The following is a 19,605-nucleotide window of genomic DNA, read 5'->3' on the forward strand; positions in this document are numbered from 1 at the left end:
TTCTAAGCGACTACTCTATTTACAAACGTTTTAAGCGTCACGGTCACTTTGAGACTTTGTATCTCGACAACCGATCGAGACCGATCGGAAAATAAAACGAAAAAGCGACTTCACGGTTTTCTCTGCTTTCTCTCGAGTGAGTGAGTAAAATTTTTACTTTCGTCGTGTCTTTAACATTTTTTTTTTTTTTTTTTTTAATTTCAAAAAGTTTCATTTACGACAGTTTTAACGTGTACGTATATACGATTTAATATACGTTTTACATTTTATACTTCTTATTTGATCACGTTTTAGTTGCATAAAAATCCCCGCGGTTATGAGGATCATCGATCGTTCTTGGACTTGTCACACGCGTTTTTTTCCTCTTTTTTTTTTTTATCGTGAAAAGTTATACGTTGAAACGATGATATATAAAATAGCATCGCGTTATTGGCGTTACAAGCTTCTGATCTTTGCGGAAGATTAAAAACGTGCTCCACGCGTTGATATTAAAAGCTTTTTTTTTTTTTTCTTTGCTTGTAAGAACGACTTTGAGAGATGTAAAATGTTTAATGTTATCGTAAAGCCTTCTTCCTTTTTCATCAGCTGGCCTTGGAGATATTGTCTTTCAAAAAAAAAAAAAAAAAATGAAGATCACTCGGTTACGGGTACGTTTTAATACCGAGCTTTACATTTTCAAGTGGAGCTTCGAATAGCAAGAAAAAATCGTCGAAGATCGTTTTTTTTTTTTTTTTTTTTTTTTTTGCTTTCAACGACTCGTACATTTTGACTCGTATTACGAATCTTCTATGCTTTTCTACGTTTCGATTTATCGAAACGCGCAAATAAATTGGAAAATAAATACAATCACAGTTCTAAAAGTATGAAACGTATAATTATAACGTATTTTTCCAACAAATTTTCGGCCACATCAGGTTTATTTATCCGTGCGTTGTTTCGCATTAAAATCCCGTTTTTAATTTGTTACAAAAATACGAAAATACGTAACATACGTTCCACGTTTTTATTTCACGACGTAATGTTTCGATTTATATCGTAATTACAATGCCGATTAATATCAATAACTCGTGACGAGAAAGGATTTTCGCGTAACGAATAAACGAAGGAATAATCAACGAAAAAAAAAAAAAAAAAATGAAGGAAGTTTTATCATCGACGCAAAAAATTACGCTTGAGCTTGTGTTTCTTCGATTAAATTTCAATAAAATTCGATCGGGCTGATGGGTTGATACTTTATTTCGCAGAAATATTGTTCAATTCGAAATATCGAATTTCACCGTATCGTATTAGAGAATTGTATTAAGTTATAGGTTAAGTTACAGCACGTGATACGATTATATACTCGGCATTATTATTCCGTGGCGAGCCGCGTTCACGGAGCCGTGGATCCAACTATAAGTATAGGTGACTGCTAAACAAGTTTAGGGGGACACAGTTCGGGGAGTCCACCGCGAATTACCAACTCGATCCCAAATGTCAGACCCCCGTGGAATCTCCCTTCTACCTGTTGTTTCCGCGATAACGACGTTTTCCTTCGATGGTAATTTAAATTTCGATGAAAATTCCCCGAGTTCCAGCGGTCGATATTGTCCGATCGGAATTTTCTCTCCACCATTTTTCCCCCCGCTTTATTAAAGTACTTTCTATAGTGTTGCGCGGAACACGATACGCGGACACGAGGAATTTATTAATTCGTAAAACTTGGACAAATATCTGGCCGAAATGATGGCCGCGAAAATTTATTCCGAATTTTCCGTTTTCAATTAATAAATTTAAATTTAAAACCCCAGAAAGCGTATTCCCCTCAGGTGTTAATTACTTCGCGCGCGGCGTAAGATAAAAATTAGATTTTTCACGCCGTTGTTGTAACTCGACGTACGAGTATTTTTATAAATAGACAAGTTAACTGTGACTTTTATCATCTCTCTGGTCAGCGTATTGCAGATCGTTTTTCATCTTTATTGAAGCTCTCTGGCTAAATTTTCACTCGAAGTGTATCAACATTAAAATATTTTAACGCAAATTCCTCTCCTTCCCATCTTTCTCTCTTCAAAAAAAAAAAAAAAAAAAAAAGAACAAAGTGTAAAATAAATTCAACATAAAATTCTAGAAATTTTATTCGTTCACCTGTCATAATAGAAATTCGTATTTTTCATTCGTTCGCACGATGATTCTGTTACAAGTAACAACCCGTAACAAATTATCCTTCCTTCGTTTATTATCCTTATATCCTTTCGTTTAATTCTCTTTATTACGAAGCTTGTAATTTCGTTTCGCTCTTTTTTTCTTCTTTTTCTTTCTTTTTTTTTTTTTTTTTTTTTTCGTGAAACAAAACATCTTTCTATCCGCGAAGTAGCCCCAGAAGCGAGAAAACCCGGTGATAATTTGTCGAGAAGATCCTTGCGACGACCATTCTTCTCTCCTCGCAATTTTAAATGCCTCGCGACGTATTTCTCCCCGTCGTTTCTATCCTCTCCCCTCCACCGTCCTCCTTCCCCCCCCCCCGCCCCTTCGCTCTATAATAAAACCACCAACTGTCGGTTTAATACCTTTTCGTCCACGCGAAAAAAGAAGAAGAAGAAGAAGAAGAAATAATAAAGAAGGAAAACACGAGCAAAGTACAAGGACAAAACTCGATGTATATTAGATATACGGGAGAAACATGACATTTTATTATAAAATATTTCCTTGGATTATTCCTTTCCACGAATATATATATATTTCTTCTTTTTTTATTTCTTTTTTTTTTCTCTCTCTCCTACATCGAATCCGAATCAACGTTCGTTCAACGAGAGATATGAAAGAGGGGGGGATAAAATCTTGATTAATATCGACGACACGGCAAAGGTCGATAGAGTCGAAGATGAGCTTCCCGTTCTCCATTAACAAATCCAAAGGGATGAGAACGCTAATACCGCTCATTAAACTCGCGAAGGAGGATAATGAGATTAAAATTTTAACAAGCTTGACACGGATGCCGTTAAATTAATCGCCAAGTTCATCGAGAGCGAATTTTTAATAATATTTTCGGTGATCGCGCGTATCGTTTGCGAAAAGGATCGATCCTTTAATGATGCGACAAACGTACCCCTCGTTATTATATCTAACAAGGAGAGAATTACATCAAACACAGCGCACTATAAATTTAAATTAATACGAAGCAATTGTATTCTTTTGCCACTTTTGAAATTTATCTCTTGATATTGAACGGACTGTGTAACGATAATTTAGAAAACGGAGTCTTCTCTTTTCCTTCCTCGAATAAACGCGCGTTTTCCTTCGCGCTCAAAGCCTTTTTCTCAATTCGAGACGATTTGAAAATTTCACGCACAAATTAACGTATAAAACTTTTACATTTTAACCTTTTATATATGTTTACGTATAGAAAGAAAATTTGTTGAATATTGAACTCTATATCGTTGTTTTACCTGGTATTTTATGCAAGTAAATGTTGTTATTTCGTTGAGGATGAACCTTATAATTCTTCTTAACTCCTTCTTAAACGGCGTGCTCTCTGCATTCATTGTATTATTCATCACTGCTCTCCTTCTCTCCGTCGTCAATAATTTACGAATAAAAGTAATTTCGTCGTTCGATAACGATGCTTACAAAAACTTTGAAAATAATATTCCCATTGTCAAACACGAACCAACGCCAAAGACGCAGATCCGATCCGCGATCGCGATCCAATTTGAGACAAGAAAATCTACCTATTCGACGTTATATTATTCCACGCTTCTAAGATTATACGCAAAGAGCTTAAAGCTTCGTTCTAAAGAAAAAAATCGATCGTAAATAAATATCGAATCCAAATGGTGGCCGAGAATCACGCGATTCGAGTCGAAAGGTTTGAAATTTATCTCTCACTGTTACACCATTGCACGAGGACAATGTAAAATCAACTTCGAAAACTAGATGTCTCCACTTCTCCTCCGTAACGGTCCTATTCCCCCTCTCGTGGATTTTATTTCTGTTTCTTTTCAGCGTGGAATCGGCGCAGCACGCGGCGCAGCACTCGTGCGCGCGAATCCACGGGAATTATCGTAGCCACGATAAATGGCGGCGCGCGTTGCTTTTCCTCGAGGCGAGACGAGGCGAGGCGAGGCGCTTCGAGTGTATCTCGTAAGTGATTTACATCGTTCCCCAATTTCGGGTCTTTGCAGTAAGTACACTTAGGGACGTTATTCTATCTCTCGGCGTGCATTGTGCGCGCGGCCTGGTGTTTCGCAGGGAGCGATGGAAGGAGGGGGGCGACCGTGATAACGGCCGCGGGGAGAGAGGAGGGGTTGTAGACGGTGGTGGTGGTGGTGGAGGTGGTAGATTGCTCCCACCGCCGTTGGGTTTCTTGTAAGCCGGTAATCTTCGGTAAGTAACAAAACACGTGGCTGAGCTTAGGACCCCCGCCACTCGAGAAATTCTCTCTTGCGCCACATCCGCCAGGGGCGCGCGTGTACTCCCGCCTCTTCTGTGGTAACCCGCCGTTCGACAGAAATATCCTGCGTGTATTTTACGCGGATTTCCAACGTGTTTCCTTCCCTGGAAAACGGATTTTTTTTCTTTTTTGTTTTTTTTTTGTTCCTTCTTCAAAGATAGAAATGCCGATATCGATGACGACGAAAATCAAAAGATATATTTCGATAGCGAAGTTAAAAAGATCGTTCAACGATGTGGGTAGTTGTTTATAGGAGTAGAGGAGAGAGGAAGGAAGTGAAGGATGAAACGTAGATTGGGAGAGGCGCGTGTTGGGTAGAGTTGGCAGGCTAGGAGAACGTTTCAATTAGAAACGGATATGGAGGGAGGAAGGTGGGGGAGGGGAGTACGGAGTACGAAAAGCGACGGATTAATCCTCGGCTGTTGGTATTAAAACCGAATGTATTTATAACTCCTGAACCGTCCCGCTTCCCGGGGAAATCCTTCGTACAGCTTCCAACTTCCCTTCGGATGCGCTTCTTGTTTGTTTCGCGCTCCAGATCTCTTTTATCTCTAGATTCGAGAATAATCTCCTAGATTTTTAATTGAGAAACTTCTTTCTTTCGCTTCGTTGAACGATATTTTCGATTTTATCGTTCCCTATTGACGACAAACACCCGTCTATCCATTTTTTCTCCGAACTCTCTTCCTTTGACGTCGTTTCTTCGAGCCCCCACTTCGCCAATTTTCGATCCTCGCACGTGATTTAATTAAACTCTAATTAGTTCGTGTCGTCGATGAAAAGTATCACGTTTGTTCGAACCAAACACACGAATGAATAATTGTTCGACAACTCGTCGCCTTTATTTTATTTCTATTAAACTTATTCCCCGATTCGTCGTATTAATTACGCAATTGTTACGTATAAGAATGATAAATTGCTTATTTTCAAATAAATTTTCAATTAAATTTAAAAATTCTAGAATTAAGAATTTAAATTCGCATCCTTGTACAGTCAACATTCAGATTGGGCCAAAATTATATTCCACATAAAACGCGTCGAGTTCTTAATCATTAATTACTACTACCACGTTTAACTAATTGATAAAATTTTATTCGTCAAATCTTTATCGTCAAATTTTGCACGATTCGACGCGCAAGTAATCTCTCCTCACCCGGATCGGCCGGGTTTTGGATAAAAAGCGGTTTAATTCGTGAAATATTACGAAGCTCGGAGCAACTAATCTATCCCGTTCGATTTTTGACTACGTGAAATTGGCAAGGATTAACTCGGCGAATAAACGGATGGCCCCGATCGAAACGTGTTGTCGCCCTGCTTCGGCCGAAGATTCCGCTCGTTTGTTTACCGTTATCGATGTAAACACGTCGTTATATTTGCTGCGCGTTTCGGCTCGCCAATTAAGAGAAGGGGTAGGGAGGGGGGAGGGGGGAGGAACAATTTACCGCCATATTTATATTCAATCGAATAATTGAAACGCGCGATTGATATCCTTTCGTTCGAACTCTCTCACGTTGAAAAAGAGATTGCCAATTTCTTCGAAAACTCGTCGAGCCACGCGTTTTGCCTCGAACATTGGCCTGCTCTGCGAACAACGATGTATGATTATAAACGAGGCTTCGCGCTTGCCACGCAAAAGAGGGAACTCGACAATGCTAGGTTAACAAACACGACACGGATTATCCAGGCCATTGCTTAGTAAATCTAGCAGATCCTGGCAATTGTGCTCGTTCCTCGGATTTGGCGTACAGCGGCCGCCCCGATATTTAAACTGATCCACCAACGCGAACAAGATTCCACGCTTAATGATCGAATATCCGCTGAACTCTGGCGTTCCAAAAACTTTTCCAGGGACAATGATACGATCTCGACACGTCGAGATTAATTGGGAAAGATCGAGTAGCCGGGTTTGAAGGGATAAAAGAACGATTTTAGCACGCAGTATCGAAACTTGGAGTGTTTGAACGCGAGTGTCGAGACGCGTGTTTCCGCTTCCTTCTCCCCGTTCTCGTTGCTCCATTCTCGTTGCTTGCGAAAATCGTTGGAAACCTTGGAGGTGTTCCGCGTTCGAGGGATGCTCGAACGCCATGGGAATCAATTGCGTTAGAGATTACCGCGTTTGATTCAATTCCCAGTTTCTGGCCGAGCTTAATTTATTATCGTTCCGGCTAACGCTCCAACTGTTTGGTCACGGACTTTGGCCCCGGCCACGCGGTTATACGGGTGTGCTACAGCCTCGTACACGCGGATGGATATACACGTACGATTTATAATACGGGCGAGGCGCGTTGTTAATCGCGCGGGATACGAGTTGGAATTTTGCCGCTGTTCTTCGATCGCCCGGGTTTCACCCATCGTCAAAATTTCATTACTCGTGTTGCGATTAATTTTCCTATATATTTGTATATTTCGCATGAATTGCTCTAGAAAAAAATTCTTTTCGAAAAATTTCAATTTCGATGAAGGCTGAAAAAAGAATCGTGGTCAATCCTTGGGATTTTTTCTAAGAAAAAAATTCTTTTCGAAAAATTTCAATTTCGATGAAGGCTGAAAAAATCGTGGTCAATCCTTGGGATTTTTTCTAAGAAAAAAATTCTTTTCGAAAAATTTCAATTTCGATGAAGGCTGAAAGAAGAATCGTGGTCAATCCTTGGGATTTTTCCTAAGAAAAAAATTCTTTTCGAAAAATTTCGATAAAGGCCGAAAGAAGAATTGTGTTTATTTCTTATATTTGTATATTTCGCACGAATCGTTTTAAAAAAAAATTCTTTTCGAAAAATTTCAATTTCGATGAAGGCTGAACGAAGAATCGTGTTCAATCTTTGGGATATTTTCTAAGAAAAAAATTCTTTTCGAAAAATTTCAATTTCGATGAAGGTTGAAAGAATCGTGTTCAATCCTTGGGATTTTTTCTAAGAAAAAAATTCTTTTCGAAAAATTTCAATTTCGATGAAGGCTGAAAAAAGAATCGTGTTCAATCCTTGGGATATTTTCTAAGAAAAAAATTCTTTTCGAAAAATTTCAATTTCGATGAAGGCTGAAAAAATCATGTTCAATCCTTGGGATTTTTTCTAAGAAAAAAATTCTTTTCGAAAAATTTCAATTTCGATGAAGGCTGAAAAAATCGTGTTCAATCCTTGGGATTTTTTCTAAGAAAAAAATTCTTTTCGAAAAATTTCGACAAAGGCTGAAAGAAGAATTATGTTTAATCCTTAGGATATTTTCTATATTTATATATTTTGCACGAATTGTTTTAGAAAAAAATTCTTTTCGAAAAATTTCAATTTCGATGAAGGCTGAAAAAAGAATCGTAGTCAATCCTTGGGATATTTTCTAAGAAAAAAATTCTTTTCGAAAAATTTCAATTTCGATGAAGGCTGAACGAAGAATCGTGTTTAATCCTTGGGATTTTTTCTAAGAAAAAAATTCTTTTCGAAAAATTTCGACAAAGGCTGAAAGAAGAATTATGTTTAATCCTTAGGATATTTTCTATATTTATATATTTTGCACGAATTGTTTTAGAAAAAAATTCTTTTCGAAAAATTTCAATTTCGATGAAGGCTGAAAGAAGAATCGTGGTCAATCCTTGGGATATTTTCTAAGAAAAAAATTCTTTTCGAAAAATTTCAATTTCGATGAAGGTTGAAAGAATCGTGTTCAATCCTTGGGATTTTTTCTAAGAAAAAAATTCTTTTCGAAAAATTTCAATTTCGATGAAGGCTGAAAAAAGAATCGTGTTCAATCCTTGGGATATTTTCTAAGAAAAAAATTCTTTTCGAAAAATTTCAATTTCGATGAAGGCTGAACGAAGAATCATGTTCAATCTTTGGGATGTTTCCTGAGAAAAAAATTCTTTTCGAAAAATTTCGATAAAGGCCGAAAGAAGAATCGTGTTTAATAAAATAATTCTTTGGGACATTTTTCTATATTTATATTTCCCACGAATCGTTTAAAAAAATATTCTTTTCGAAAAATTTGAAAAAGGAAAACACGAAAGAAGAGTGAAAGGAACAAAAAAATTAGGAATGTTATTATTGCTTATTTTTCCAAAATAAATAAACAACGATATGCATATATTATAACATAAGATTATAACCTAAAATTAATCCATAAATATCAATGGCTAAATTAAAGAATATATCATGGACAACCATAAATGTTGAAATTAATTTTAATATAGTTTTGCAAAGTTTTGCGAATCAAATTTGGCGGTAAAAGGAAAGTATAAAGTGTCTACATTCGACTCTTATAGCGTGGAACGACGTGAAAATTTCATCGATAAGTCGTTTCGTAGCGCGAATTTTTAATAATTACTTTAAGTTTAATTTACAAAAAAAAAGCTTATCGATAACGATTGTAATGTTTCGAGACGTTGTAACGTTGAAATTTAAACGTTTCTTAACCATTGGAAAAAGTTTCGTATTTCTTACTTCCTAAATATTCCTCCAGTTTCTCGTAATCGATCGGAGTTTCGCGTATAATTAATAAACGAAACCGGTTGATTCGTGGTCGAATCGAAGACAAAAACGACCCGGAGGAAATGGTCTTGGCTCTGGATGGACAACAAACAAAGGGGTGGCCATCTTTGGAAAGACAAGCCACGAAATTCGGGAATTTCCAATAAATTATTTCCAATTGAAGCAACAACAATTTCAGCTTCAAAGACTTCGCAAGATACTATTCCCGCGGCAAAGGCATCTAACGCATTTTGATTGAAATCATCTGATAGAGAAAACGGTTATGCCGCGCGCAGAAGCTAAACCAATATGCGTCTCTGTGCCAGCGAAATTGGCCGCGCTTAAACGAATTCTAGTTAGAATTCTAATCGAAACGATTATTCATACAATTCCCTTTTAACGCTTTTCAACGAGAATATCCTATCTAGATTCTCACGAACAGTATCTAGAAATTGAAAAAAAAAAAAAAAAAAAGAAACGTTCAATCCAACGTGATTATAATTTATGAAACTCTTATCGATTCTCCAAGAAAACAAGCTTCGCGGTTGGAAGGACGAACAAGCTCCCACAAAACTTTTTCCACACTTGTATATTTCACTCGATTCGAAAAGGGATTCTAAAACATTCTTATACAATTACATCCTCTCCTACTCGAGTTATTTTAGTCGACAAACTTACCTTAATATTTTCTTCTGTTTCGTCCACATTGAACGAAAAACGAATTTTACGTTTCCCCTCCCTTTTCGCAAAAATCTTCCGACAGGAAAGGAGGGAAAAAAAAATCTGAATCGAACAACAACGGAAGAATAGACGAGATGACGTTTCACGTTCATTTGGGGAGCCGGAAGTTGGGGGAATAGCGTGAGTCGAGAGGTTGACGCCAAGTCCCAGCAATTAACACGAACGTTTAATTAAGCATCCCGTAGCAGCGGGTCGCACGTGGTAGACGCGCTGTTATTCTCACATACCTAAAGCCAAGATATATCGTTACTGCTAACAATTATTCTAGCCCTCCCTCCCAGGGTTGGGAGGGAGCGGGGTCTATCTTAGGGTCGTCGGAATTAATAGGACGCGGCGTTCCACTCCGCTTTGTATTTATCTAAGCCTGCTTCTTATAAGCGAGCATCCACCATCCTCGTTGCTCGCCTCTCTCTTTCTCTCCGTCTCTCAAACGTGCTGCCCCCTATATCGTCGTTCCGTGCGAATTCAGATACTTATCGGCGGTACTCGCCCGTTTCCACGACAGAATATCGAGTTACACGGTTTACCACGGAGCACGACTATATACTCGCTCTCCATAAAATGCCACCGAGGTACTATAGTCGCTGCGCATAAGATGCCGTCGTATCGTACGATACGACGACGAGCGATTGAAGTATCGCGTCGAGTATCTTTCTTTGGAAATATCTGGCATCGGAGGTTCCTCGATAATAAAAATCATCACCAAAAAAGAAAAAGATAGTTTGGAGCCGTTTGTCCAGAGAACTTATTCGCAGCGAATAAAGATAATTTACTTTCTTTTCTACTTCCAACAACGGACGCGAAGGTATACTTCATTATTTTTTAAATTTGTTCACCTTTATTCGGATCAATTGTTTTCCAACGGATTTTATCCCATCAATCTTAAAACGACGAGAAATAAGACAAGAAGACGTATTAACGGTTGTTATTACAATTGTGAAGGTGTGATTAAAAGCGAGCGTGTTTAGAAGTTTTACAAACACCTCTTTTCGATGAACACCGTCAAAGCAACTCGGGCTGCAGTGAGACGTAAACATTTTTGGTGGCGCGGCGGTCGCTCGTAGCGAAAAGGTTAATAGAGAATTAGAGAATCTTTCTGAAAAGCTTGTAAATAATAATAATAATAATAATGCAATAATATTCCAAAAGCGACTCTCGTTCGTTTTGTCTTTGTTTCGCGTTGCGTTATTTATTTGTGAGAAAAAAAGGAAGAAAGAATCGAAAGAGAGAGGAAATCTATTCGATATTTGAAATTACAATCTCTGTGAATTTCTTTCCCCGTTTCAAGCGATTTCATATACCGCTCTTTTTTCTTTTTTTTCTTTTTTTTGCCCGCCCCCTCGAGTCGAGGATAATTCCACGAGAGAAATACAGTGTCTTTTTAACGTGGTGTCCGAGGGCTGAAAAGCGGTTGTCACGCTAATTGCATCGCGTATTTCCATCTCGTGCGCCTTACAGGCAGAATACCATTTTAATTACTTCAACAATTCTGACTTTCGTTAACAATGGAATATTTCCGCGTTTTATGAAATTTTATGAAACGTCTTTGTATTTGATTTTTCGAACACGGAATTTTTAATTGATCGTAATCGTATCGTAAATAAATCTATTATCTAAACGTCACATCTACCCGTGTATACCTCGTTAAAATAAATGTCGAGAAAAACGCGAGACGAATTTTCTCTAATTTGTAAATTGTAATTGAAAAGAAGTGTATATATATATATATATGTACATATTCATTGTAAAATAGAGAAATTACGAAACCATCGAAACAAAGTGTTAATATTTTAATTCAACTTCGTAATTTGTACAGTTGCAGAGTTAAATTATCGTTCGATCGAATTGAAAAAAAAAAAAAACCCAATCTATTCGTTTCTTCTTTTGTCAAAGAAGGAACGTAAACAGAATCGGGTTGTTCGAATCTGTTTACACGATTCACGATTATCGTTACGTGCACGCGTGAATTCCAGCCAAACGATACATAAACGTTACACGCGCGTTTACTTAACCATTATTACCTAATAAACCGACATAATAATTTGTCCGGTGATTATATACACTAAATCGTAGCTATAGGGGAGGAGCATTGTTTAAAGTATCCCATTTAATCCCCCATAAATAGTTACGAGTGCCAACGATGCCCCATCGAAATCGTTGCCAATTAATCGGCCCGTGTTAAATCGGAATAACGTTAAAAAGTTAGTTGAATAAAATTAAACGGGATCCAAAACGTGGAAACTTAATCGCCTCGTATCGCCCCCGCTTTAATTTCACCCCATTCGAAAAACGGCCGCTTAACAATTTGCAAAACTTTGAAAGGAAAGTATCGAATTTCCCTATTTACCTTCGATTACAAAATGTTATAATAAAACGAAGAAACGATACGATTTTTCGTAATCGTACGTTCAATTATCGAAGGAAAATTTCGCCTCAAAAGGATCTCGTCGAGTCGATCGTTAACGTTCGCGAACACTCGAGAATCGTATACGTGTATATTCTTTGCGAAAAACATTGCCTCATCGACGAGTCTATCTTATCTCTCTCCCTCTTTCCTTCCCGTCCCTGCAACGCCTCGCGATGTTCCAACCGTTTACGCGATACATAATACACGCTTTCGACATGGAAACTCGGGTTCGAGTATTTGAGAAGAAAAAAAAGGGAAAGTGTTTCTTGGAGCACAGCGACGAGTGCAAGCGACGAGGGGAGGGCATTCCGATTTGGTATTTCGATCCCCTTGATCCCGGCCTATCCTTCATTCAGATACACAGCTCTGATACGGGCGGATATCCTGTGGCGCGTTATGGACAGTCTGATCCTGACACACGATGCGCATTACCGTTGCTCCCCTTTGCACGACCAGCCATCTCTTACGCGCTCTCAATGAAACTGATTATTCTGAAATTTAGTCTCCTAGGCTGGATTCCAGTGTTTTCCAGGATGAACTCGAGAACGGTCTACTTTCTCGCTTTTTAAATACTTTTGATATTACATAAAAAACGGATGGAACAACGAGAAACGGATCATTGCTGATCGCGTCATATCACGTGAAATTGCCGTTTTTGTCTCGGGATATACATTGGATTTAAGAAATTCTTCGAATATTTTATTTTTCAAAAGCAACCGTGAAACGAGCGATGATTGGTTAATGGTTCTTAATCGATTTCTCGGCGATAGGATACCGCTGTTACGGTATCTCCTTGAACTTTTCGTTCAGGATTTTCATTGGCGTCCGATCATCAACTCGTAATTCTATTCGAGAATAGACTCGTGTCGTTTCGAGGTTCGCGCGATGACCACTCTTCGAAGCGCCGCAACTTTCGATTCTTCACCGGTTGGCGTCGCTTTTCCAGTTTCTTCGCTTTGCTCGCTCCACCAGAATGCGAGAAAACAGTCGTTCGAGGTACCTTCAACTTCGGCTCCACTTTCACTTTCGATTTATCCTCGTTTAATATGGATTTCGGTCTACCTCGGAACTCGTTTTCAAGATTCTCGTTCCCAGACTCGAATTTTTGAAACCACCGTCGAACGATTCTCTCATAAATCTTCTCCTCGAAAGCTAACCTAATATTTCGATACGCTTCGCCTGCACTCGTACACGAACAATATTCCAAATTCGTTCATTTCTGAATAGAACAGTTAGGTTAATAACGAAAAAGAAGTTATATCAGAAAGGAAATGTAGGTTAGGTTAAGTAGAATACGTGTAGCGTTGATTGTGATTTATTCTAACATTGACTTGATGTATTACACAATCTAACTTTTTGTACAACTTTGGCCGTTGCAGTTTATTATTTGTTCGAATGAGATTTTAACTCCTCTTTATAGACGTTTACATGTACATTTGTTGTGGAATCTTCTCCTCGAAAACTAAGTACGGGAACAATATTCCAAATTCGTTCACTTCTGAAAAAAAATAATTAAACTAATAACGAAAAAGAAGTTATTAGAGAAAGGAAGTATAGGTTAGGTTAAGCAGAGTGGCGGTTGATCGCCATTCATTCTAAAATTGGCAACTTCACGGGATGCAAGCTAATACTTATTTAAATAGGGTTGCGTATAATTTGAAAATGGAATTGAACGTCGATGCGGCAATTCGATCGCCAAGTTGGCGATATAGTTAGACGCATCGTGGATCGATTTGAATCGCTTCCTATCGCTTTAATGATATTAATGCGGTGGTGTTAATGCCATCGTATGCGGTGATACTTGCGCGTAACGTTGTTAATACGGTAATCTTATTATTGCAGCGATGTGATTAATGCAGCGTTAGTGAAATCCGATTAAGATTTATTAGGTGCGACAGCTAAATGTGAGTATTCGATGATTCGATAATCAAGATTTCGATAAATCCTTTTAATATTCCGTGATAATCCAAAATAACAATACCCTCTTTCAAGTATTTCTCTCACGATTTCTAATTTTTCATTCGTATCACGATGAAAATGATTCGAAGACATGCGTCGAGATCAAACTTTGAGAAACTGAGAGAAACGAGCGACAAACTTTCCTTTCTTTATTCCTCAAACCTTCTCCGCGAAATTACCTTCTTCCACGCATGATGTGTTCGCCATTTTAGCGAAGCAATTTTAATCGAAATTATCGATGATACTACGAAATCGACTTATATTGGATTATGGAAAAGACACAGTTTCCCCCGCAACGAAAATACAAGAGGTTTCCGTAATAGGCGATGGTGGTAAGATAAGCAGCTTTCGCTCCGCGACAGACCCAAAATGTGTCATAATCGTTAATAAACTAAGAAGCTTTATGGTTCCATAATTCCGTCCCGTAACTCTGTCGATAGAACAGTTTTCGATCTTTTAATCTTCGCCGCGAGGCGGCAGATTCTCCCGAGGAAAATTATATACAAAACGCGCACAAAACGATAATTCGATTTTCCTTCTTCCCTCCGTCTCTTCACTCGAACTTTCCCCCCCCCCCTGTTATTCATCGCGAATCCGCGTCAGCCGCGACGAGAATCGAAGATCGGGGTAGCCTTTTCTTTCAACCTTTTCGTCCCCTTCGTGGATATCACTTTCATCCCGAAATTCATTTTTCACCAGATATTATCGCCTCCCTTCGTCGATAATCCCTACGAGGGAGAAATTTCAGTTTCCACGCCACGCTTTTGTTTTTCGGAACGACCGATTTCTCGTCCTTTTTCATATTAAATATCCCCGACTCGGGACGGAAGAATTACTCCCCGGCCTGTCGTAAAATAGGCTTTTATCGCTCGTTTATCGCTGCTTAGCCTCGAGAAAACGATACTGCCGTAGTCCGATCACGAGACACTGGCAGGCTAAGCATCGTGTTTTCTCATTCCCCCGCTTTCGTCGAATAATACGTAAACGTTCGTACAACTTTTCCTTTATTTCTGCGGATTTATCTTTTTTCCAGGACGAGGGAGAGAAACGTGTCGTTTAACTTTAAAAGTCGACTCGTTAAAAAAATTATATACATCGAAATTAATATGAAATTTTTCGATTGGAAGAAAGAAGAAATCGATCCTCGGTTAAGGAGGGGAGAAGCTTTGTACGACTTCCTCGAACGAGGTGAAAGCTAAGTAAGCGGCAATTTATTCTTAAGAAAGAAAGGATTACGAAACCTTTCTTTCGCGTTTCATTCGTTCACTCTTCAACTTTGATCATCTGTCGGTGATTTCGTTTGAGCACGCGAGAGCAGAGATATAGAGGGAGGGGGAAAGGTATTCTTTCGCTCGAGTCTGGATAAAATAAGTAATAAATGGAGAAGAGGGGTGGAGTCTATTTCGTTAGTTGGCCAGGCTGTCAAAGGTTGTCCTCGAACCTCGGAGAATTCTATCGAGTGGCGCGATACGCGGCGAGTCATCGATGGAGCGAGGGATGTAGATAAGGAGAGGAACGGAGAAAAACGAATTTTACGCGACAAAAGAGCCGTTTCCCTTCTTTCCCTCCCTTCGAATTAAAAAAAGTAACGATATTTTCCAATTTTCTTCAACCTTCGCCTCTCTTAATTTTTCACAATGATTCGTACATTTCCAATCGCGATAGTTACCTCAAATAATTAGCTTATATTTTGCTTACACCATCTTTTCACGTTGTCCTCTTCTATCTCATTTCTGTGATAACCTCAAAAGTGAACGAATTTCGAATATTGTTCCTGTACGAGTTCAAACTGGACCACGGTACAGTCGAAGCGTGTCGAAATATTAGGTTAGCTTTCGAGGAGAAGATTCCATCGTTGAGAAGACCGTTCAAAAATTCCGATCTGGGAACGAGAATCTTGAAAACGAGTCCCGAGGTAGACCGAAATCCATATTAAACGAGGATAAATCGAAAGCGAGAGTGGAAACGAAGTTGAACGTATCTGGAATGACAGTTTTCGCGCATTCGAGTGGAGCGAGCAAAGCGAAGAAACTGGAAAAGCGACGCCAATCGGCAAAGGATCGAAAGTTGCGGCGCTTCGAAGCGTGGTCATCGCGCGAACCTCGAAACGGCACGAGTCCGTTCTTGAATAGAAATACGAGCTGTAACGATAGAAAATCTTTGTGGCGAAACCATCGTTGCGGGCGAAAAAAGATCCGTAAAAAGAATAATTCGTCATTCTTCGAGGGGATATCGTAACATCGAGAGAGGATCAATCGAGAAATGGATCGAAAAAGGAGTCGCGTTAGTCGATAGACGCCAATCTATTCTTCTGTGACGTAACAATATTTCAGCAATCGATTTTTCATATTCGTTTCGCCATTCACGTTTGCTTTTAAGAAATAAAATATTCGAGAAGCCGTAATGGCTCATGTTTCGATCGAATATATATGCATATATATATATATACCTGACTGAAGGAATATAAAGTCGAATCGATTGTTTTTTTCTTTTTACGAGCGGAAGCGTTTCTGGAATAGCAAGTACAAACTACAAGTTTGTTCTCCTTTGTGATGTTCCCGTTCCAGCCTCGTTACACATTCCTTTTTAAAGCAGCCGACTACATTTTTCAGTTTACCGAATCACATCCACTCCTATCTACGACCTCGCGCGTTTATGATTAATTTAACGTGGCAGTTTCGAGGACGCTTTGCGAATAATTCGGCTCTCGAGTGGGAGGCCGGTAAGATCGCTCTCCCCCGTACCTACGTTTTTCCGTTAACACCATTAAGCGCCATTGGAGATGGACGAAAACATTCGACTTAACGAGTATCATCAACTCGAACATCCGTACTTGCGATAACAAAGCGAACATTAATCCAAGAAAGTAAACGCGGGAAGATGGATTTTTTTCCTCCTCCCCTTCCCAATGGAAGGATATATTATCACAGTTAGAGATTCTTCTTCTTCCTTTTATTCGACGGTTTTGCATCGTAGTTCTTTGGATGGTCGAAACGCGTCTCTCGTCTCGTTCAAGTTTGCAAATTGAACGCACCAGGAGGTTCGCGCACCGGCGATGAACTTTTTTCACGTGTTGGCGAGTGTTGAAAATCAACTTTGATCGTAAAGTATGTTGATACTCGCGAGGCGAGAATATTACTTGTTGCGCGTCGCGATGGGAAAAATCGTCCATTTGCGGATGGGCGATTTCCGAAAAATATAATTTCGAAGATAAGAGGAATCGAAAAGAGCGCCATTCTTTCTTTTTTTTTTTCGATCATTAAGCTTGTTTCAAATATGATTACATCTTAACGAAAGGGAAACACACGCGCCACGTTTTGAAAGCGGGTTGGCTCGTAATGACACAACGTCACAGGAGGATAATTAAAAAAATATTCGGCGAAAAAACATCATAGAGAGGGGGGGAGGGACACACGCTTTCTTTCCAATGGCTTAATTAACGAGCGTAAAAGCCGGCCTCGAAAAAAACTTCATTCCAGAACAACTTTCCATCCGCTTGTTTCTCTCTTCTCCTTTCCCATCTTTTTCCTTCTTCTCCTTTCTCTCTCTCTCTCTCTCCTTTTTTTTCGCCCAAGCCCGTTGTTGCTAATGAATCCACGCTGCAAATCCAAATCTTCCCTCCCTCCTCCCGTTAACGATAACGTCTCCCTTCCCTCGTTCGTCTCACGCGTTCGACCAAACTATTTCCATTTACCCATCGCGTGTTTACCCATCTATCCATCTATCTGTCCCACCGTCGGGATACACAAGGAACGAGACAGACAGAGAGAGAGAGAGAGAGAGAGATTATTTTAATCCAGGAGGGGAGGAATGGAATGGAAGGGCGATCTCGACTCTCGAAGGTGCGAGAAGAAGCACGGTGCGCAAACTAAAGGAAAGATAAGCGGTTAATCCATTACCGGTTAATTGAAGCGAATGCGAGAAGTATCTTCGGCTCTCCATCCGCCGCCGCTTGGCTTCATCGGCGAATCCGCGAGCCGAGTATAACAGAGAGGGGGGGGGGCGGGGAGGAGGAGGGAGAGGCAGAGTTAATTTATAAAACAAAGAGTAACTATAATTATTATCGCAGCTAGAGGACTGGGGAGTGGGAGTGGTGGGGGTAGGCGAGGCGAAATCGCGGTGGTAGGAGGTGGCCGTGGCGCGCCACCTCTCTCTGCCAATTAAAACTTAACGGAACTCGGCGGGAGCCCGGCCAGCGGCGTTCCTACTCCTCTCCCCTCCTCTTTCCCTCGTTTTCTAATCGTTCTCGAGACGTTCTACTCTTCTAACAGAGGAATTCTCCAGCCTATCGATGTCTCGTTTATACCGGTTTAACTTTAATTGCGGCTTGCGATGTTGGTTGGCTGGCTGGCTCGTGGTGGGTGCCGTTTTCGAGCGCACGCTTCCGGTACGCCCCGGGGCAAGGGAGGGAGGGAGGGGAGTAACGCGTCGAGGGTTAAAAGCCTCGATTGGATCTGCCTACGTACGTAAAAATGGGCACGTAGAATGGAACGAAGCTCGTTTCGAAGTCGAGACACTACTCTCTCTCTCTCTCTGTACAGCTATACCTTGCTCACCCTGTTTGTTTGGCCAACTGCAATAATGAGTTTGAGCCCGAGCTAAAGCGTTGGCGGAAGTTTAATGGCGGGTGGTGGTAGTTTCATTCGTCCAGGATGATTATTATATATATATATATAGCGAAAATTATAGGGAATATCTTTCGTCCATCACCGAATATGAGACCGGCGTGGAGATAAATGAAGTTTTCGAAAACGATGGATTCGAATTTTTCTTCGTCTCGATACTTCATTCGTGCTTCCTTCTCGAATCCCTTTTTTCACCGATTCAAACGATTTTAAGAACCAGAGCTTCTCTTCCAATTCTTCTCTTTCCTTCGATTGATTAAAATATCTCTCTCTCGAGAGAGAGAAGGATGAAGCTTCTGTCTCGGATCGATTTCAATCGATTCGTGGCTGTTAACGATATCGAAGACGTATACCGATTATATTTCCACGAATGCTCGAATTTGTTGGAGCAGGGATAGGGTGTCCGTGGCAAGCAATTCGTAGTTTTTCAATCGAGGCAGCCCAGCTCATTTTCCGGCTGGTACGCGACTCGCATTATATCTCGGAACCGGTCGATCGTCGAGGAGGCAACCAAGAGAAGGGAAACCGTGCCGAATTTTTCGTTTCCAACGTTGTCCGCGATATTGTCTCCGTTTTTCCTTCAACACGTCATCTATATATGGGTGACGCTTTCTTCTTCGAGAAAAGTAAGATTTTAACCATTATTTACGTTTGTATTTACATTTAAGAAGGTTATCGATCAAGTAAGAAGAGATATATATATATATAATAATAATAAGTGTAAATATAAAATATACTTTGAAATCAGAGAATTTAAAATTTAAGAATAATAGAAATACTTTGTTTTTTACAATTTTTTAAATCTAAAATTATTTAAAATTAACTTAAGATCGACTTTGGAAACGAAGGAAGTAGAGGCACTGAAAACGACTAATTCAGAATTGAAAACTAAGAACTGATATATATATATATATATCCCGACTAAATTTTATATTAAAATATACAAAATAAAAATATTAAAACTACTTCAATTTATTCCATTTACGT

General features: G+C 39.5%; 1 long non-coding RNA gene across 1 annotated transcript; it reads right to left on the reverse strand.

Annotated features, from left to right (window-relative positions):
- Positions 1-13,333: 13,333 nt before the first annotated feature.
- On the reverse strand, positions 13,334-15,997 carry LOC147657620 (uncharacterized). Its single transcript, XR_015292073.1, has 2 exons — positions 15,692-15,997; positions 13,334-13,532 (listed from the first exon to the last, which is right to left on the reverse strand). It is a non-coding gene; the product is annotated as an uncharacterized LOC147657620 (long non-coding RNA).
- Between the last annotated feature and the right edge of the window lie 3,608 nt (positions 15,998-19,605).

The sequence above is a fragment of the Apis florea genome, unplaced genomic scaffold (assembly GCF_048593485.1).
Source record: "Apis florea isolate Af1SG1 unplaced genomic scaffold, ASM4859348v1 contig_3068_pilon, whole genome shotgun sequence".
NCBI lineage: Eukaryota > Metazoa > Arthropoda > Insecta > Hymenoptera > Apidae > Apis > Apis florea.